The 21,907-nt window shown below is 42.3% G+C and overlaps 1 protein-coding gene across 14 annotated transcripts in view; it reads left to right on the forward strand.

Moving 5' to 3' along the window:
* Nucleotides 1–431: 431 nt before the first annotated feature.
* The window catches only part of Atg4c (autophagy related 4C, cysteine peptidase), a 108,100-nt gene continuing 86,624 nt past the window's right edge, over nt 432–21,907 (forward strand). For 9 of the 14 annotated variants that reach the window (XR_376316.4, XR_867860.3, XR_867862.3 and 6 more), the window contains exon 1: nt 432–5,725. The gene's annotated coding sequence lies outside the window, so the exon portion shown is untranslated. The remainder of the gene's footprint in view (nt 5,726–21,907) is intronic. The other 5 variants (XM_030253557.1, XM_030253555.1, XM_030253556.1 and 2 more) reach the window with 3 other exon arrangements.

Here is a 21,907-nt window from a genome sequence, read left to right on the forward strand (position 1 = left end):
CATGGCTGTAAGTCCAATTGTGACTTTTGCATGCACACTGTGGCCTGACCATGACCATGTATGTAAGTGTGTGTGTGCGTGCATACACACACACACGCGCGCACATACACGCACGCACACAGACACACACTAAAATATATTTTAAAAATCCATCTAATCCTACAGTTTTGTTTGTGGGTTTTTTTTTTTGTTTTTTGCTTCACTCGTATTAAAGACCTAAACCCCTTTTATTTATGGATTTGTTTCTTTCTTTTTTTTTTTCTTTTCAGTTTAATTACATTATTCTAAAATAACCAAACCATCTTTTCATAAATCTTTTGCCCTTTTTGTTCCTTCTTTACTTCTTTCAACCCTGATTTTTTTTTTAAATTACTTTTCCCTAATTTTGTGTCTGGCTTATTCTCATGGTTCTAGAGCCATGAGGTTGTTTATTTATTTGGGACTTCCCTGACACTGTTGTTTGTTTCGGGACAGCGTCTGTCTCCCTGTGGAACCAAGGCAGCCTGTCACTCATGGTCCTTCTGCTTCAACTGCCAAGTGCTGGCACTGCAGGTGGTACCCCATGCCTGGTTCATGATTGCAAATATAGGCATAGCCATCAAACTTCTTAGAACTGCCTTATCCGTATCCCAAAGGTTTTACCAAATGATCTTTTCCTTCTCCCTTGACTCTAAGAATTTCTCATTGCTTTCAGTGATTTGTCCAGTGACCCACCAAGCATTCAGAAGCGATTTGTTCAATCTCCATGTGTTTGCATGATTTCTAGTTTAATGCAGATATAATCTGATAAATACAAGAAACTGATTGATTTTTGAATATTTGCTAAGGCTTAAAATGTGATTTATTTCATATCTGCTGGGAAAAATGTGTATTTTGCAGACGTTGGAGTATTTTTTGTGTTTGCGTTCTCGAATGTATTCATATGGGTGTGTATGCATGGGTATGCATGCGTGTGGAAGCCAGAGGTTAACTTTTTAACACCTTATTTATTTATTTATTTATTTATTTAGAGGCCAAAAGCTCTCGCTGAGCTCATTAATTCAGCAAGGGTTGCTGGCCTGTGTGCTCCTGGGAGCTACCCATCTTCCCCTCACTGCTCCAGCACAGGAGTAGACATGCACTGCCATTTTGGCTTTTATGTGTATGCTGGGGACTGAATTCAGGTCTCCATGATTGCATGGTGGGTACTTTACCAATTGAGCAATCCTAGCTCCAGTAAATTGTTCCTTTATGGTTATCAAATGTGGCATTTTGATTAATAAAATATTCTGGTTAGAATCATTATTTTATTATATACCTTGGATTACTAACGAGAAGAAAGCCGTGAACATTAGAAATGACCTATATTAGCCAGGTGTGGTGGCACACACCTTTCATCCAAGCATTTAGGAGGCAGAGACAGGTAGATTTCTGTGAGTATCAGATCAACCAGGGCTACACAATAAGATCCTGCCTCAAACAAATAACAAACAAACCAAAGGAACAACATTTCTCAAAACTAACGCTAAGTTAAAGTTGGACCTGGTAACATAGGCCTGTAATCTGATACTCGGGGTGGCTGAGGCAGGCAGATGGCAAGCAGCTAGCCTGCCAGGGCTACAGAGTAAGTTCAAGGCCTGAGGAACCCACAAGACCTATATAATAAGTAATTAAAAAACAAGTAGGTGTCTAGGTATATAGCTCAAATGAAATGAATTCCAAGTACATTAAAAGCACTTGGGATTTAGAGGCAGGAGGATCAGGAGTGCAAGGTCATTCTCTGCTACTCTATGAGTTGGACACTGTGGTGGTTTGAATATGCTTGGCCCATGGGAAGCACTGAATCTCAGCCCAGTGCAGAAGAGACCTGTAGCATCTAGTTTTAAAAAACCAAGATAACTTCAGCTAGGGGCCAACCACATCGCTTTCAGCCATTTCATGGCTAGCCCTAAGCAGTCATCTGGCCCGGATTCCTGCAGCTGGCTTGCTAAGCTGACCAAAACCAGTTTTTCCTGAAAATGCCTAGAGCTAGCTGGTTGTGTTCCTCAGGCCAACCCCCTGGATGGCCTGCGGAAGCCAACAACACTCCGTCCCACTCAGCTCCCTCTAGCCCCATAGAAGGAAAACACTAGAGACTTATATTTATATCAGCCAGATTTATATCAGTAAATCTCCAAGCCTAATATGCCCATGCAAAGTACACACAACGTAATATGAATACAAGTTGCATGCCTAGATTGGACAAATGTACCCTACACTACACTTTTGTCCAGCTATGAAATCCCTAGCTACTTTCAGCTCCTCCCGGCCATATGGGTCTGCTCCATCTTCAACCTCTTCTTCCTCCTCCTTCTTCCTCCGTCCTCAGTCTCATCCTCTCTTCTTCCTCCTTCTCTCCCTTCTCTAAAACTTTTAGCTCTGCTTTTTCCTTCCACTGCCCAACCAGAGGCTCTAGTTTTTATTTGACCAATTAAGATTTCACCTGGAATTACCTCAGTATGTAATCTACTCCTCTTGAGGGAGTAGAAAATACAAAGAGCAATCCACAACAGAGACCCTCCTCCTGGCTGCTTGCAGAAGAAGAGTCCTCTTCTGTCTGCCTTCAGATCAAGATGCAGAATTCTCAGCTCCTTCTCCAGTAGCACCATGTCTGCAGGTATGCTGCTATGCTGCTGGCCATGATGATAATGGTCTGAACCTCTGAGATTGTAAGCCAGCCCTAACTAAATCTTTCATAAGAGTTGCCTTGGTCATACTGCCCCTTCAATGAAATACTCAGGCAGAGATTATCCTGTGCTACAAGAAACCCTGTCCCTAAACAAAACAACACTAAAACCTGCACATTAACAAGAGTTAACAGTATTAATGAGAAGGATGCTGTGGAGCCTCTCGCATGGTTGTGCACACAAAGAAACTCTTGAGAATTTTTTGGTTTGTACAAAATACAGTGTTTAGGACCTGAGGGACAGAAAGGTTCAAAAGGCAGTTCTTGCCTTTTAGAAGGTAGATCAGCTAATAAAGGGTTACAATTTAACAAATGTTTGATTGCGCAGTCAAGTTTATATACACTTTTTTTAACTTTGTAAAAGCGGAAGCTCTCTTCTCTGCCCTTTCCCCTTGACATTTCTCCTAATTATCTCCTAATTATCAACTCTACCCCTGCTCCAGGAACAGCTAATAAGTGCTTTGTCCCTAATCTGTTGAAATGAGCAGTCTGTCCAGTTTTGACTCTTATGTATATGGCAAGTGGCTGAAGTAGACAAAGACACATTTACAGGCAAGACTACTGCTGGGAGCTGCAGCTCTAAGAATCTCTAAAAAGCAGTCTGTTACATAAATTATGTACTTTTAAACCCCTCTTCCTTTACACAATTGAACATTAAAACTGCTTTAGAACCATGTCTACCAGAAATGAAGCATATTTCAAAAGCTTCCTTAATATCACTGTAACTTAGTGTTTATTTACCACAAACACCAGTGAATCCCATTCCCCCTAACTATAGTTCATCAGCATTCCCACCCAGTCACTACTGGAAATGTTCTCTCCCACTGCAATTCCAGTTTGGTGCATGAGTATGAAAAGCAGCAGACTCTTTTCCATGATCATAGATTTTAAATATTTACTTGCTTGTACTGCATAATTTAGCACACTGGAGTCGGAAAGGGGTTTATATGGTAGTGGATTCCTTGCCAGTGTTAGAGAATAGAAAGTCCCTCTGTGACTCCCTTGTGAGACTGTAAAAATGTAAGGCATTACCGTTTCCTTTTCTAACCAATTAAAAAGTTTGTTTTACCATAAATCTGCAGAAAGCCTCTGCTTGTGGTATACATATAATATACCATACTTTTCTATAGTTAGCATATAAATCCAAGCCTCGGTTCTCATGGTTTGTTAATATAGTATGACAAAAAATTAAAATACAGCCATTCTGGTAGCACATGTGTGATGGTAAATCTCGGTGGTCAGTTTGACTACATCTAGAATTAATTCAGACCAAAGCTGCTGGGTACTGTAGTGAGGAGTTTTCTTAATCAGATTATTTGAAGAAGAAAGACCCACTCTAAATTTAGACCACATTTTTTTGGTAGCAGTCCAAATAAAAAAAAGGAAGGAAACTGTTCTACATCCATTTGCCCCACCTTTGCTGGCAAGTTTATTTGTCCAGTTGCTGCCAGTACTAAATCCAATTTCTTTGGAATTGAAATGAAGACAGTGCTCCAGGAATCTTCCAGGATCCAAGTGCCAGAATGGGATTTCTGAGACCTGTAGCCTCATGGACCAATTACCAGAGTCTTGGCCTTTTCAGTGTGAGACAGCCATTGTTGAACTACCTGGACCACATCCTGTAAGCAAGTCTAATATACACTCCTCTTATCAGTTCTGCTTCTTAGAGAACCCTCATACAAGTCCTTATAGAAGTTATGAGAAGGACAGCTTGTGAGATCTGTGCTATCTCCTCTCCAAGTCATCAGAAAGTGTTCTGCATTTCAAAATATGAAACAAACTATCCAAGCAGACAAAGGAGCAGATACCTTGTTATCTATGCTAATAAATGACCCTCTTGTTGTCTTGTTATACCCCTGTCCGGCCCATGTGACTGGTGAATAAATTGCTCTAGTAATTAATTCTAGGCAACTGTTTTCATGAGACTAACATGAAATAACTTTCCCAGCGTCCTAGCACAGATCTCTTATTCCAACACTAGGGGATTGAGAGAAGATAATGAGTTCTGGGTCAGTCTGGCTGTATTGCAAGTCCCTATCTTCAAATAAAACGCCACTCAATTCTAATCGTGAAACAGTTAAAATTCAAAGAACATATTTTGTATTCCAGAAGGCGTTCATTCTCTCGATGTTTAACTGTTTAACTGTCTGGTAGCAGAGATTGTTGATTTTTTTCCCCCTTGTAGTTTCTGCTCTTATTTCTTATGTATTGCTCCAACAGTCTGCGTTACTGAAAACAATATATTAGTAGAATTACATGTTGACATCATTTAGTATATCTCTCCCGATTTTTTTTTTAAAGGCAGGTCCTGTACTGTAATTCTTAACATGAATCTGAATGTGAAAACTGAATGCTCCACCAGGATGTAATCAATACCCCATACCACAGCTTGCCTTGGAGTAGACAGACTGTTAGTCTTTTAATCCAAGTGGGCTTGGTTTTAAGGACCCAGAGCTCTGTGCATGCTGGATCTTGTAGTCCCGAAACCGCAGACGCTCACCGTGCGTGGCGGGTAGTAGCTGAAGTCCAGTAGTTACAGTTACGAGGGACAGCTGTAAATCTAACTTGGGCCTGCCCCTCACAAATGAACTGCTCTAGGCTCTGAGCTTGCAGCCCGGGAGCTTAGGGTCTCCGACAGGGCTTCCTGCAGGACCGCGGCCTGCGGAGGCTTCGGTGTGCTGTGCTACGGTGGCCGCGCGGGGCCGCGGGCCGCACGTCCTGCGGTGCGTACGCGCTGTTCGGAGCGGCTGCTGGAGCCGACGCGCGTCTGGTGTGGGGACTCCTGCGCGGCTGTACAGTTATCCAGTCCCGTGTCGCCGAGGGGTCGGCTCGAGGCTGGCGGAGTGGAGAAGGTTGGAGCTTGGTGTTTGTAGTCTACGAATGGCCGGTTCTGGGGGCGGCCCTGCCCTTGGTGCAGACCCGTGGCCAACCGTCTGGGTTCCTGGAGGGTTTTGGAGCCTCTCTCGATTCTGCTTCCTCCTGAGGGTTATCTTCTGACGACTCCTCCTCGCCCTTTGAACTGTAAGCCTTCCAGTGGCCGGCTGTTCTACCCTTCTTGACCAGGAAAGGTTTTCTCCCTAGCCGCCGTATCCCATTGACTCTTCCTTGTTTCTCTTCATTTAAAACAAAAAGAGTGTATGTGTGGGAAATGTTAGATCTCAATCTGTCCGTCTGTAGCCCCGTTGCCCCTTTCGTTGTTTGAAACCGCAATCTGTAGCATTATATACCCTGGCTGTGCTAATAACGCTGACTTCATAGACCGGCTTTTGCTCATTCTCACATGCCCACCCACATCTGAGGGTTATTGAAGTTGGAAACTCAGACTACAATCTTCCGTGCGATGACCCGACATCACTGGGTCAGCTCAGCATAACTCTGCTTGAGTTTATTTTCTTAGGGTTTTTGTCGTATATTTTTGTTATCTTTATTGATTACTTTTCCACACGAGGTTCATTGCGACCTCGGGGCTAAGACTGTATTATTTTATAGCTTTTTAATCTTTGAATTACTTAGGTGAAGATTTCCTTCTGTTTGTTTACCTTTTCTGACCTTACATTCCCTTGGGAGTTTGGAATTGATTTTGTGTCAGTTGATAGCAGATAGACACAAAGGAGTGATCTTTCCTGCCTGCTGCTTGTGGCTTTTAATTAGATTATGAGTCTTTGGAAGTGCCCAGAGGGATTGGAAAGGTTTTGAAATGTATTTTCGGAGTTTCAAATGATAAAGCTTTTATTTTTCCAACTAGGGAAGAGTTCTAATTAGTCTAGTGTCTGAAGCTAATTAACTGGTTCACCTGCCATAAGAATTTGAGAACTGAAGTTAAAAACTGGGCAATGTGAGGGATTGTCTACATTAGTAAAATGAGTTTAGAGGCCCCCTTAATTGATGCTTTTTCTATAAAAGGGGATGCACATATATTTTAAAAAGAATATTTTGTTATGTGGGTGTTTTTCTACACATATGTCTGTTCATCATGGGTATGCCTGCTGCCCCCTGAAGTCAGAAGAGGGTATGTGATCTCTAGGGACTGGAATTGCTGATGATTACCTTGGGTGCTGGGAATCGAACCAAGGTCATCCACAAGAGTAGCCAGTGCTGGTGACTGCTGAGCTAACTCTTTAGCCTGGATACAAATATATTGAAAAATGTTTTGTGAAACTCTTTTTTTGAAGCTTTGTTCTTAGTAGTCTGATAGAATTGGTTAATGCTTTTGTATTGCTATTTGCTAATGTTATACACAGAGATATTTGGTGTCTTATTTTCTGGGAACCCTGTAATTTAAGTGACTTTCCCAGCTGCCTTTTTAATTATTGTGTTGCAGTGTTTCTAATACTTCTTTGTTTTGTTTTGTTTTGTTTTAAAACAGTCTAACCACACAACCTGGGCTAACTCAACTCTTTCTTCCCACCTCGGTGTCCAGAGTGCTGGGTTTATGGGCGTGTGTCATTCTTCTTTAAGAGATACAGTCTGTAACTATCAATAAAATTAAAACATATGCTTCTGAGTTGGGATTATTTCTAATCAATCTGAAATACATTCAGTTATGTTTGCTATTATAAATGTATACTATTTTAGAATTGGTGGGTGCCTGTAATTCCAGCTCTCAGGAGGCTGATGCAGGAGGAGTTCCATGAGTTTGAGGCCAGGCTGGGGCACATAGTTTGTTCTAGGTCAGCTTGGGCCATAGAGTGAAACTCTGTCTCCAAACGTAACAAAACAAGTAAACACTAAACCACCAACCAACCAAACAACCAACCAAACAAAATGACTTCCAGGAACAAACAAAACCCAACATACTCATTTTCAGAATTCATTCATGAAATTCTTTACTGGAAAAAAGGTAAGAAGCTAGCTACATAACTACATAATTTTTAAATATACTTTCCTGAGAGTTTTGAGTTTCAAGTTGACTTTTTTCCTGAGATTTTAGTCACTTACTAGGCAGTTCTTGAATTCTTACTATTTAATGAAATGATGACTTTCACTGAGACCACCTTGCCTCCATGGCTCATCTTTGTACTATATAAGTTCAAAGCATCATCTCCTCATTATATGAACGCAGTAAGCTATTATTATCGATGCTTTGAAACTCTTTCTTTCTTTCTTCCTTTCTTTCTTTCTTTCTTTCTTTCTTTCTTTCTTTCTTATGTGAGTACATTGTCGCTGTCTTCAGACACACCAGAAGAGGGCGTCAGATCTCATTACAGATGGTTGTAAACCACCATGTGGTTGCTGGGAATTAAACTCAGGAACCCTGGAAGAGCAGTCAGTGCTCTTAGTCACTGAGCCATCTCTCCAGCCCCAAGTCCAGGTCTTTTTGATGCTTCTCCATGCATGAAAGCTGCAAAGATTTGTTCTTTATCTTGGGATGCTTAAAGAGCATCAGCTCAGCAAATATGGGTGCTAAGGGGCCATTTTATATCTATCCATTTCTATGTACCTTTCTGTTTGTATATCCATCTATTTTATAGCTATCCTTCCATACCTAACATCTATGTATCCTTCTATCTATGTGTCTATCATCTATCTATCATCTACCATCCTGTGATGAGACTTCATCTCTATCTTAAGTAATGGGCAGAAATTGCTTTAAGTAAAAGTTACGAGGAAAGAATTGCAGGTGGAAGGAAGCATTAAGTGAACAGATCCCTAAAGCTGAACTGTAGAGGCTAGAGACTGGAAAGACAGCAGTGGGCTGCTTCATGTCGCCAGCTGCCATGCACTTAGCAGGTACACAATGCCTGCACTCAAAGAAGACACTTTTAATGAAGCAGTGGCAAGGGCTCAGATGTGAAGTGCTTGAGCTGCATAGTCCTAAGTGACTACATTGAGAATGGAAGGAATCTGAGAGCCGTTGGGGAGAGGACCTGTGTACCATGTATTTGCTGTTGAGTTGTGTGGGGATGGGCTAGCAGCCTAGAGACCAGGATGGCTGGTTGTCAGGTTTGAAGAAGTAGACCAGGTAGGTGACTTGTAGATTGACCTGTTTTTAATCAAATCATAGGACTTAACATAATTTTCAAAATTTACTATTTTATGAGTTACCGTCAATTAAACAGGCTACGATTGTCAACTATACGATATGTTTTGGTTTCAGAGTTAAGTTGCAAAATTTTGTTACCAGAATTTATGTCATTAGGTATTCCTTATGTTGGAAAGTGAGCCTTATAAACACTTTGTCTTTAGGACTATTTATGAATCCATTTGTAGTCTTTATCACACATATAACTTTTATTTATTAACTAGGCATTCTTCTAGGTCACGGTGTAGTGAGCATCCTAGTTAGGGTTTCTATTGCTGTGATAAAACACCATGACCAGAAGCAAGCTGGAGAGGAAAGGGTTTATTTAACTTATACTTCTACATTGTTGCCCATCATTAACAGAACCTGGAGGCAGGAACTGATGCAGAGGCCATGAAGGATATTTCTGCGATGCTCATCATGCCTTATTCATTCTACTTCCTTGTAGAACCAACGACCACTAACCTAGGGATGGTGCCATCCACAGTGGGCTTGAGCCTCCCCCATCAGTCACTATTTAAGAAAATGCTCTTTAGCTGGATCTTATAAAGGCATCTTCTCAATTGAGGTTCCCACCTTTCAGATAACTAGCTTGTGTCAAGTTGACATAAAACTAGCCAGCACAGCGAGTAAAATAGTCTATCATAATCAAATTGTCTGTGTAATACAGAAGGCAGGCATAGACCAGATAGTCAAATTTGAAGTTACAGCTATGTCAAATGCTCTACGAAAGGACTTGACGCTCTTTATTCTGAGGTAATTTAGCGGGGAAGACTGAAGATGGGAGAGCCCAGTAAGGAGAGAGTCAGAATAGGCTACTTGTGGGATGAGACTATCATCTGGAGAAGGGCAGTCAAGGCAGAAGCCAATGGAATGGATGTGAGGGGTGAGGGAGGTGATGTCATTGACTACCCCTAGGCAGTTAGTTCTAAGACAAAGGTCTTGTGACAGTGGATGGTGGTGAATTCCTTAAGATAGAGATCAGTGTAAGATCAGGCTTCTAGGCGTACACATTTATTGTTAGTATTTTTATTGTGGTGCAGTGATATTATAGGTTCTTTTTTTAGTTAAATTTTTTCTTGTGTGTCATTGCTTGTGGGGTGTGTGTGTGTCTGTGTATGTAAGAGCTTATCTCATTATCTCACTATATAGCCAGGCCTGGAACTTATTGTGTAAACCAGAATGGCCTCAAGCCCTTAGAGATCCGCCTGCCTCTGCCTCCTGAGTTTAGTGTATTTGAATAATGGAAAATCACTCAGATTCTTTTGGTATCTCTTATCTTTGAATGCAGAAGGGTAGGGCTATAGGTGAAAGCTTCTGGAAAGACTTTGGTATCTGTTTTGAGTTTGCATGTGACATATTAAAACTATTTACAATAGTGTGAGTTTGAATGTAACCCCTACCCCCACCCCCAAGGCTCCTAGGGAGTGGCTCATTTGAAAGGCTTAGGACTCCTGGCTTTGTTAAAGTAGGTGTGGCCTTGTAAGAGGAAATGTGTTGTTAGAGGTTTCAGATGCTTAAGCTTGGCCTGGCCTGGTGTCTCTCTCTCTCTCTCTCTCTCTCTCTCTCTCTCTCTCTCTCTCTCTCTCTCTCTGCCTTTGAGTCCATATGTAGAACTCACCTACCTCTCCAGCACCATGTCTGTCTGTGTGTCCCCATGCTTCCCAACATGACAATAATGGACCAAACCTCTAAAAACATAAGTCAGCCCCAAGGAAATATTTTTTTTTAAAGATTTATTTATCATATATAAGTACACTGTAGCTGTCTTCAGTCACACCAGAAGAGGGCATCAGATCTCATTACAGATGGTTGTGAACCACCATGTGGTTGCTGGGATTTGAACTCAGGACCTCTGGAAGAGCAGTCAGTGCTCTTAACTGCTGAGCCATCTCTCCAGCACCCACCCCCGCAAGAAATATTTTTGTTTATAAAAGTTGCTGTGGTCATGGTGTCTCTTCACAGCAGTAAAACCCTATGTAAGACACTGAGTGGTGCCTTATTAAATAACTTTTAAAAAAAATATATTTTTTTTGGTTTGAGATTTGACAGTCAATAGGGCATCTGGCTAAATTTTAACTTCACTTACTTGGTTCATATATGAATGCACATGTACATAGAGCAATACAGACATGCCTGTTTCCTTCAGAATCTCTCAATTGTGTGCTTTTTGGTAGGCACTGAGTCAGTCCAGCCAGTTTAGATTCTATATTTCACAGTGGTGGGAATAGTGTAGAGTATATGACAAAGTATTTGGGCTTTGGAGTCAGTAGATTGAATTCAGCGTCTCTTGTTACGTACTAGAGTACAGCCATACAGAGCTGGGCAGAACAGCTTAGACACTGAGAATAGTAGAGCTGGCCTTACCCTTGTCATAAGGGTCAGGAGAGACAGTGTGTGCCCAGGCTCCCCAGCGTCCCTGGTGCAGTTTTGGTGTTTGCGATCCGGATGTGTAGTCTGAGATCACGTGACTTTGGTGACTGAGCTTTAGTTGTATTGCTTGGTAGTTGTATTTGGCTTTGGAGAAAACAGTATCTAATTTTTAAGCCTTTTCTATTCATTACGGTCCTGAGATGACTTAGCCTTGGGTTCTCAGGCAAGTGTCTGATCGGTTTGTGATTACTCACCCTGTGAGCCCTCATGGGTGGAGGAGGAAGTAGTTAAGCGGCTCTCGAGTCAGCCTAATCTCTACCTTTCCCTGGAAGCCCAGGCTTAGGCTGCTAACACTGCCCCTCGTGGGAGCTGGTTCCCGTGGGCGTGCTTTCAGTATTTACACGTACACAGGCGCTTCTTTCTTCCTGGGCTATGTGGAAGTAAGACAACACCCTTATGACCCATCCCTCCTAAGCACTTCCTCATGCAGATTTAATAATTATATCATTTTCTTACAACCAAGCCACCGTTAGTATGCCATAGCACCGCAACCTTAATGCTATCTATTGGATTTTCAATATTCAAAACCCCGATTTTCCCAAACAAGACAACAATATCACCATAGCTTTAAAAAAACAATAAATCTAGTTATACTTCATAGGATATATTGAGTTGTCACCTTTCTGTTTTCTCTTCTCTTTATCCTTTTGCAGTGCTGGAACGCAGACCTAGGGCATCTGGCCTGTGCGTGTGGGCAGTTGCTTCTCCCAGCCGTCTCTCTTTTCTTTTTTTACAGAGAACATCTTCTCCCCCTCTCCTGCTTGCTCCCTCCTTCTCTTCTGTTCTCATTTTTAAAGTCAATTGATATTTTTTGTGAGTACAAACCAATTATTTTTGCTGAGAGTACCTCACAGAATTGATAAGTCTTATCACCTCATAACAATTAGGTTCTGGGTGTCCTGGTTAGCTTTATTGTTGCCTGGGAAGAGGGAACCTCAGTTGAGGAGTTGAGGAGTTGCCTTCAATAGACTGACCTATGGGCATGGGCAGGTGGTTTCCTTGATTGATAATTGATGTGGGAGGGCCCGTCCCACTGGGCAGTGCTACTGTAGGGCAGGTATTTGTGTGTGGTGTAGAGAAGCAAGCCAGCAGTCGATGTTTCGTCATGGTTTCTGCTTTAGTTCCCACCTCCTGGTTTAGTTCCCACCTCCTGGTTTAGTTCCCACCTCCTGGTTTAGTTCCCACCTCCTGGTTTAGTTCCCACCTCCTGGTTTAGTTCCCACCTCCTGGTTTAGTTCCCACCTCCTGGTTTAGTTCCCACCTCCTGGTTTAGTTCCCACCTCCTGGTTTAGTTCCCACCTCCTGGTTTAGTTCCCACCTCCTGGTTTAGTTCCCACCTCCTGGTTTAGTTCCCACCTCCTGGTTTAGTTCCCACCTCCTGGTTTAGTTCCCACCTCCTGGTTTAGTTCCCACCTCCTGGTTTAGTTCCCACCTCCTGGTTTAGTTCCCTTTAGCTGCTGCCTTGACTTCCCTCCATGATTTAAGAATTCTTGAAACAATTTTCTGCTGTGCCTTATCATCTGTTACCATGATTCTGGTTTATTTTATTTTATTTTTTTAAATTTTTTAAAATGAATGTTTAATTTGCATGTATGTCTGTGTACCACGTGATGCAGTCAGTGTCCCCTGAGGCCAGAACAGGGTGCCAGGCCCAGTATCAGGTGTAACTCCTGACACTGGACTGGAGTTAGAGATGGTCGAGAGCCACCATGTGGATGCTGGGAACCTGGATGCTCTGGAAGAGCAGCCAGTGCTCTCTTAACCACTGAGCCATCTCTCTAGCCCCATCCACCATCTTTTTTGCCTGTTTTGTCTGTTTTGCAGCTACATTATCTCAAATGTGGTCACTGGCAGCTTCCAAGCTTGTTCCCATTTCCCTTGGGTATGTTCTCATCGGTTGTTGAGCATTTTCTTACACTTTTGCACTGTAAGATGTTCTATGCTCATCTGGTCCAGTCTCGGCCGAGATCTGGAATCAGCTATTTATCCATAAAGTCTTGGATTATTTACTATGAGTTGATACTTAAAAACCAAGTTCCGCACGTTGAATATGCTACTGGTATTTTTGTTTCTAAACCTTTTAAATAGGTCCTTCACAGCCACCCATCTGTACTCTGTTAAAAAAGAAACCATGGGTTCATAGAGTGAGTACTTTCTATTCAGGTTCAGCACTGAAGAGTTTTCCTCACTCCTCCAGTTCCTCTCTCTCTCTCCATATATATACACGTGTGTATATATAATATATTATTATTTTACCATAGGGATAACTGGGCTTCTCAACCGTATCAACATATCTGCTTATTCATACTATTCTGCAACACACACACATATTAAGGTTTTAAAATTACTAGCTCATCATTGTGCCCAACAACATATCTAGGAAATAAAGGTTACTATGCCATTTTATGACCCTAGACTATGTTCTACTAAAGGTATTGTATTCAGAGTTATATTCTCAATTTAAAAAGGGTGTCTAGTAAACTACTTTTTAAATACATTATAAAATCAGTCGTCTCTAAAACTACTAAGGTAGACATTATAATATAAACTTTATCATAGTATGCAGTTATAGAGAATCCAGGAGCAGTTATAGCCACTGAAGAACATGTAGTTTATAGTTGTTTTTACCTTTGTAAGGATTCAAACTTGTGGGTATATTTCATAATTGCTGCAATATTATTTAAAATTAAGACTCATTAAAAACCTCAACAGTTTCTGTTTGTAAGGCAAAGCGAATGAAACAGTGTTCTTCTTTGGAGAGATGACACAATTCAGGCATCACCCTTTAACAATGGGTGCAATTGTTGAGGATACTAACACATTCCTGAGTGTTATGTGAAGTGTTTTCCTGCATTATGTACAGAATAGAAAGATGCATTTGTATGCCTTTGGCCATTGTATCTGAACAGTGCCGTTGTAACTGTGTTTGTTCTGTGATACTGTTTGTGTATGATGTTCTCACTGGGAAGGGGAATATTTCTGTCCTGTCATACTTTTTATCTCTGTGTGATACACAACCATTCAGTGGTGTGCATTTAGCATATAAGGTAGATGAAGGCAGGAGCTGAGTTTCATGGCCTGAATTATTCCCTTAGTGCTTTGCTTCTCAAATTATTTGGTGAATGAGTGAGATATTTTGTGTTTAAATGGTACATAGTTACTGCCCTCAACACCTGTGAGGTTTTTCTTGGTAAAAGTCACCAATGAAAGATGACTTGGGAAAAAGTTTACCTATATTTCTTACAAATTTCAAACTCACTGTCTATTTCATATAAAAGTTCTATCATCTATCTATCTACCTACCTATCTATCTACCTACCTACCTACCTACCTACCTACCTATCTATGTATGAATGTTTTTCCTGCATGTTAATTTGTGCACTACATGCATGCTTGATGTCTTTGGAGGCCAGAGTATGGTGTTGGATTCCTGGGACTAGAGTTATAGATGGTCATGAGCTGCCATGTGGCTTCTGGGTCCCCTGCAAGAGCAGCCAGCGCTCCTAACCATAGAGCCATGTCCCCAGTCCCTCATTGTATCTTGTTTTGAACTTCGCTTTCTCCACTTGGTTTCTTATTTCTTTGTGACCATTGTCCTTTTAGATGTCAGATCTTTGTGTTATTTAGGACTCTGTCTTATGTGTGTATACCTTCATGACCCATTCTTGCTGTACTGTCAGTCCCACTGTTTCAGCTTTCTGCTTGCTTCCGGTTTCTAACCCTTCATCAGTACTGTGGTCAGGCCTTCATTATCTACAGCCTTCTGATCCTTTAAAAGAACTGGGGCTCATCATGTGGAAAAGAGAAGACTGGATGGGATTAGGTAGGGTGTTTTAAAATATCAGCTGAAGGCTGGGTGTGGGGGCAGAGGCAGGCGGGGATCTGTGAGTTAGAGGCCAGCCTGGTCTACATAGCAAGTTTCCAGGACAGCCAGGATTACAGAGAGATCCTGACTCAAAAACAAAAAACAAGCAAGCAAACAAACAAACAAAGAAACCAACCACCACCACCACCAAAACACCAACCCAAAACCCAAACGAAACAAAAAGCAAACTAAACACACACATGCACTCACATATGCACACACACACATGCACTCACATATGCACACACACATGCACACACACACATATTAGCTGGGATTTCAAATTGAAGAAGAATCAGTTTCTAAGGACTGAAGTATGACCAGTTGTTGGAAATCACAGGGAAGAATTCTGGTTCCATATTCCATGGTTTCTGGAGCTGAATTTAGGTTCTCATACTTGACAGGCAAGCAATTTATGAATGGAGTCATCTCCCTAGCCTACCATATACCATCTTTCAAAGAAATGTAGTTGGTTTTTTTTTTTTTTTTTTTTTTTCGAGACAGGGTCCTGGAACTCACTTTGTAGACCAGGTTGGCTTTGAACTCAGAAATCTGCCTGCCTCTGCCTGCCTCTGCCTTCCGAGTGCTGGGATTAAAGGCGTGTGCCACCATGCCCGGCGAAATGTAGTTGTTAAACAGTAGCAAATATTCTGAAATTAACATGAATTCTCTAGAACAGTTCACAGGACAATGAACAGTTTAAAACAGTATTGGCCTTTATAGTTATAACTGTATTGTGGGTTTTATACAGTACTCATTAATTACCTTGATCTGGAAGTGTCCAGTCAGAGGCTAAGGAAGTGCGGCTGGCAAAGAAGGACTCATTTCTGTGGGTTAATGCTGGGTGCTTGATCAGGGTAACGGTTTGTGAGGGGTGAGAGTGAACGGAGGCAGATTGGGGGTTTTGCAGTTTGAATGGGATCTATTTAGAGCCTTTTATATGTCACATTTTCTTTTGCTACTCTTTTCTACCAAGAGTCACTGATTTAGAGAAGCCACTGATGGACTGGAGGGTATCACACAAGGACCAGTGACTGCGAGCTACTCAGGATTCTAACACTGCCTAATTATTAGATACTCTGTAAGTTCCTTTTGAGTCTGGAGATTTGTTTAAACTTCAGCTCTTACAGTGATGATTTTTATGTAGAGACTGAATATATTTAACAGCTTGGCAAGCTGTATTTTTTAAGTATAAGATCTTGAAGTGTTTGCAGTTGACTTGAATCGATGAGAAGTTACCGAGATCCTGACATAGCATTTATCAATCAAATGCAGCAAATACTAAGTAGATACCGGAGATAAAATGAAGACAGGAAAGCTACCTTCAGATAGTAATAACTTTTTTTTTTTTTGGTTTTTTTCGAGACAGGGTTTCTCTGTGTAGCCCTGGCTGTCCTGGAACTCACTCTGTAGACCAGGCTGGCCTCGAACTCAGAAATCCGCCTGCCTCTGTCTCCCAAGTGCTGGGATTAAAGGCATGCGCCACCACGCCCAGCAACTTTTTTTGAGGCAAGGTTTCTCTATGTAGCCTTGGGTGTCTTTTTAATGTTTTGAAGGAAAGGCTACTACTTTTTTTTTTTTTTTAGGATTTATATTATTTTTATTTTACATATATGAGTGTTTGCCTACATGTATGTATGCTTACCATGTGTATGCCTGGTACCCTCAAAAGCAGACAGAGAGCACTAGATCCCTGGACCTTGAGTTGCAGATGGTTGTGAGCTGCCATGTAGGTGCTAGGAATCCAACCCAGGTCCTCTGCAAGAGCAGCAAGCGTTCTTAACTGATGAGGCCTCTCTCCAGCCCTGAAGAACTCTTTTAAAAGTATTTATTTGTATTTTATGTGCATGTGTGTGTCTGGTTGACTGTATGTGTACCACATGCACATGGCTATAGGAGCCAGAAGAGAATGTCAGACTCCCAGGAACTTGAGTTACAGATGGTTTGCAGCTGCTCAGTGTGGGTGCTGGAAGTTGAACCTGGGTCCTCTAGCAAGAGCAGCAAGTGCTCTTAACCACTGAGCCATCTCTTCAGCTTCCGCGTTAATATTCTTCTAACAGCTTTCAAGTAAACCATTAGGTTCATTTCAGCCTGTGTGTCCCATGCAGGGTGGTTATGATGATGACTTTGCACAGCCTAGGAGCGTGATGTGGCCAGTGCAACACAGGTGTGCAGCTAAGCCACATGACAGGTGTGTGTGGACAGTGCAGCACAGGTGTGCAGCTGAGCCACATGACAGGTGTGTGTGGCTAGTGCAGCACAGGTGTGCAGCTGAGCCACATGACAGGTGTGTGTGGCCAGTGCAGCACAGGTGTCATCTGAGCCACAAGACAGGTGTGGGAAATGCGCTTCTGTTACAGACTTCGATTCCTCTCTACTGTTTGGATTTAAGACGATAGGTCATTATTATGAAAGAACTGTGTATCAACAAAATGTTTTTAAGTGGAAGATAGGAAGAACCCTCAAAGTATTTACTAGATGCATTCTTGGGGCAAAACTATTATAGTATTTCTAATAAGTTTAGAAAACAATGAAAGCTATTGGTCTTTCATTGTTTTCTAAGCTTATTCTGAGGATACAAGTTCCCCCTGTCTTTGTGTTTGGAACTTTTTTTTCTTTTAACATTAAAAAAAAAATGTTTTAGTGCCTTCAGCTTGTCCATTAGCTCTAAGAGGAGACAGCTGCTGCAGCTACTGACACCCCTGCCGCTGCTGTGCTAAGCATGCTGGACTCTCAGGTGTCATTTAAGGAGGATTTACATTTTCTAGAGTTTAAGCTTAGAGCATAAAAATAGCTGATTGGCAGGGGTGGGAGGGAGTAGAAGTGGGTGCAATGTGAGTATCTCTATAAATAAACAACCGAGATGAAGACAGATTAGGAAGCAGAGATGATAGCTGAGAAGGGATTGCTTTGTATTAATAAAAATATAGGCATGTAAGGCATGAGCGTGAAGAGCTGGCTTCAGAGATAAGAGCATATACTGGTCTTGCTGAGGACTCAAGTTCTGTTCCCACCTCCCACACTGGAACTCCAGCTCCAGGAAGGTCGGGTGCCTCTGGCCTCCACAGGCTCCTGCTCTCATGTGTGTGCATACTCCCCCACCCCATGTATGATAGTTAAAAAATAATAAAAACATCTTTAAAAATACATGCACAGGAATGGTGCTAATGAATGAAAAACTGGGGAGAGACTTTACTACTCATTTTATTTAATGGTGTAACAAAAGACACATAAAAAATTCAAAATGAGGGCCGGTGAGGTGGGTAAAGTGGGTAAAGTGGCTTGCCCTGCCAGCCTGATCCGAGTCTGATTCCCAGAACCCACAGTAGAACTGACTCTGACTCTCGTCCCGTGACCCCTGCACACATGCTCTGTGGCATGAGTGGGTCCCCTCACCCCTCTGCTCTGCTCATCCTCTCTCTCCCTCTCCTGCCTCCCTTTCTTCCCCTACAACATTAAAAAACAACATTTAAGATTTCTGAAGCAACCTTTCTGTTTCACTTTGCTACAGAGTACCTGTTGGGGAAGGCACCCATGCACACTGTGACTGAGACGTATCTTGGAGCCATCTGGCATTGTGAGCTTCTTGTCATTTTGATGCTTTTCCAGGCTGAGTTTGTGGCATCAACTATGTAGAATAAGAGTCAGTCTGAAGCAGGGGCAATTACAGGCGTTACACCCTCGAGGGAATGAAATACACCGGGAAGCATCTGCTACTAGGCGTTCTAGGCTAATGAAATGATTTTCCCCTTCTTCAGATCAGTGTTTTAAGTAGCCCAGGCTGACCTTGAACTGCTGACCCAGGTGGCCCTTCTGCTCCAGCCTTCAGAAAGGCTGGCCCTATAGGTGCACGAAGCTTGTCCAAACTGGATTAAATTAATTCTTAAAAACTTGTCCAGACAGGGTGGCACATGCCTGTCCTCCCGGTACTCAGAAGGAGAGTGCTAAGTTCCAGGCTGGCCTGGCTTCCATAGTGGGACTCTATTGAAGCAAACGAAACCTAGGGAAGTTGCTGGGAAGGTAAATGGGAATGGTGAGAGAATTCAGAATCTTACAGTAAGACAAATATGCAATGTTTTCCTGAAAAAAAGTGTGTGTGTATGTATGCACAGTGTATGATTTGTGTGCTGAGAGTGCAGGCGTGTGTACCTTCACAGAAGACAATTTTGGGGAGTTGGCTTTGGGGCCTGGAGTCAAACTTAGGCCCGCAGGTTTGCCCAGCAAGCACCTGTACTCACTTAGCTGTCTTGCTGGACTCGCCCACCCTTATTTGAAGGTGAAACTACAGTAGAGAATTAACAGGAGAGCTCAGTAATTTTCTTTAGTCTTGCATAGAAGGCATCATGTGGAAGCCAGGAGATGGTGCTGGGTCCCCGGGAACTGGAGTTACAGATGGTGTGAGCCACCATGTGGTGCTGGGAACTGCTCCACAGTAGCAGATAGTACTCTTAAGTGCTTGAGTCATCTCTCCAACTCCTGACTTCTATTTTTAAGAAAAATAATCATAATAAAATGTTTAGAAAAATGAAAGTAGCTCTCAAGTTTTTTTTTTACTTCAGAAGAGGGGGTTAGAATGTTTTTGGAGGTGACACACTGATTTTGATCTCATAAAGTTATGCCTATTTTCAAATCATTCATATATAGGTATTAAATATGTGCATATTTTGGTATATAAAAATAAAGGAACCTAATCGCAATCCTTAAATCACATCGGGGCTGACCCATAGTAAGGTCCACTCAGCACATCAAAGACTGCCTCAGTTGCTGTAGTAGATCTTTGAGGTGTTATGGGGGGCCACTTAAACAGAGAACATGAACTTAGTTTGACCCTGCCAGCAAGATGGAGAAGATGTCCTTGAGTGGCTGGACTCAGACAACTGTCTCCTTATAGCAGAAGCTCTTCAGCTGTTGGGAAGTCCCCAGCTCCCCTAGGGGCTGGGATCCTGGACTTAGTTCCCCCCTGTGATTAAGTGGAGTCTGAAAGCAAAATGAACGTACTTAGGACAAGTTTCTTTTGCTTGTTTCCAACCGAGGTTAAGTAACACTGAACTGTTTGGTTTAGAGATTAGAACTATTTATTTGCATATGAAAGCAAACTATTCAATTAGTCTTAACTGGAGTGTGTCAAGAAGGAAGCACATTTAAATATCTTAAATATTTTTACTTTAAAAATAGCCCATGCTCAACTATAATTTCTTCTAAGGTTCTGATCATGTTTCTACTTTAAGAAGAAAAGGTTATTTCTCATGGCATGCCATGCAAGCTTTAAAAAGAGTGAGTACAGATTTTGAAGACCAGTGAGAAGTCAGTGAGGTTCCCGAAGTACATGACACTAGCTGTGCATCAGCGCCTGGTGGCCTGCTCTCCCGCGTTCTTCCAGGGAGACTTGGGAAATGCTCAGCAGGGTACTTTGCAAACACAACTTTTAAGTACCTAGTGTTTAGCTTTTATTCTTGATTCAATTCAGAACTGAAATTCTTTCCAGTCCATTATTACCATTTTTTTCCTTTTTTTTTTTAAGGCAGGGATGTAGTCCTGATCAAGCTGGTCTCAAACTCACAGAGATCTGTCTGCCTCTGCCTCCCATGCGCCATCTCGCCATCACAACACCACCCCACCATGCCCAGCTCGTATTAGTTTTGTCACCAGCAGTTGTACACAGTTTGGTAAAGCAGTGGTAGGCCAGCAGGCAAGGCCAGCCTATTTGACAACGTCTTATCTCCCATGACGAGCCACGTGTTCTGATCATGGGCTTGGTGGCCATGTCTCCAGAGGTTTCTCCCAGCTTACCTTTGCTTATTTGAAGCTGAAGATTTTGTCATTTGATTGCCAGGCTCAAGGATTTCAGGTTCAAAGATGACTGAATGAAGATTCATTTTACTGGGTTTCAAAGTCAGCAAGGAGCTGGCGCGTACGTACGTGCGTGCGTGCGTGCGTGCGTGCGTGCGTGCGTGCATGCGTGCATGCGTTCATGCTTGTGCTTTTAGTTGGGTTTCTTATCAGTGTCTAAGCACCTATCTTTTGCCCTATTCACACCCTGAACGGTGGCCTGCCGCTTACTACCTAGTCCAGGCTAAACCTCCAACAGGGCTGCGTCCTGACCTCAGGGTTTCTTCATTTTCCCTCTAAGTGTCTTTTCAGTTGCTTAAATTGAGGTCTCTTGACTCTCTAACCCTGGTAGGAGCAGCCTCAGCCTGATACCGTAGCTTCCAGTGGGTGTCCTTTGAAACTGGCCTACCACCAGGAATTATAACTTGGTTTTCAAAAAAACCCTGAACCTCTGTCAGCCAGTCCTGGACTTCATGCTTCAGGACAGACTCCCAGTGCTTTATAAGGAGGGGGTTTATTGACAGAGAAGCAGCTGTGAATGTTTAGTTTTTGGAAAAAAAATTATGCGTGTGGGTATTTTGCCTCCACTACGTATATGCTGCACCGACAGAAACAGAAGAGGGCGTCTGATCCTCTGGGTTTGGAGTTAGAGACGCTTGTAAGCCACACTGTGGGTGCTGGGATGTGCACCTGGGTCCTCTGCTAGAGCAGCCAGCACTCTGCCGCACCACACCCGTGGTGAAGTTTTATCTCAATGATACCACTTGGTCTCAGGCCAGATTTCCCCAAGCATTTTCTGGCCTTTTCTGTATTATCACTGGTTTCAGGTCTCAAACCTTATTAATTTGGGCCGAGCGTAGCATGTGGCAGGACAAGGTAGAGCATGTGGTGAGAGAGGCTACTCATCTCCTGGTTTCACTCTAAGCTATTTTAGTTGGGGCAGTTTAGGTCATATAGAGTTTAATACCAAACCTGGTGTTACACTTGTATTTTATGTATTAACTTTTTATTTCAGCAGTTTGTTTTTTAGTAATTTGGTTATTCTTTTATTTAT

The sequence above is a fragment of the Mus musculus genome, chromosome 4 (genome assembly GCF_000001635.26).
Source record: "Mus musculus strain C57BL/6J chromosome 4, GRCm38.p6 C57BL/6J".
NCBI lineage: Eukaryota > Metazoa > Chordata > Mammalia > Rodentia > Muridae > Mus > Mus musculus.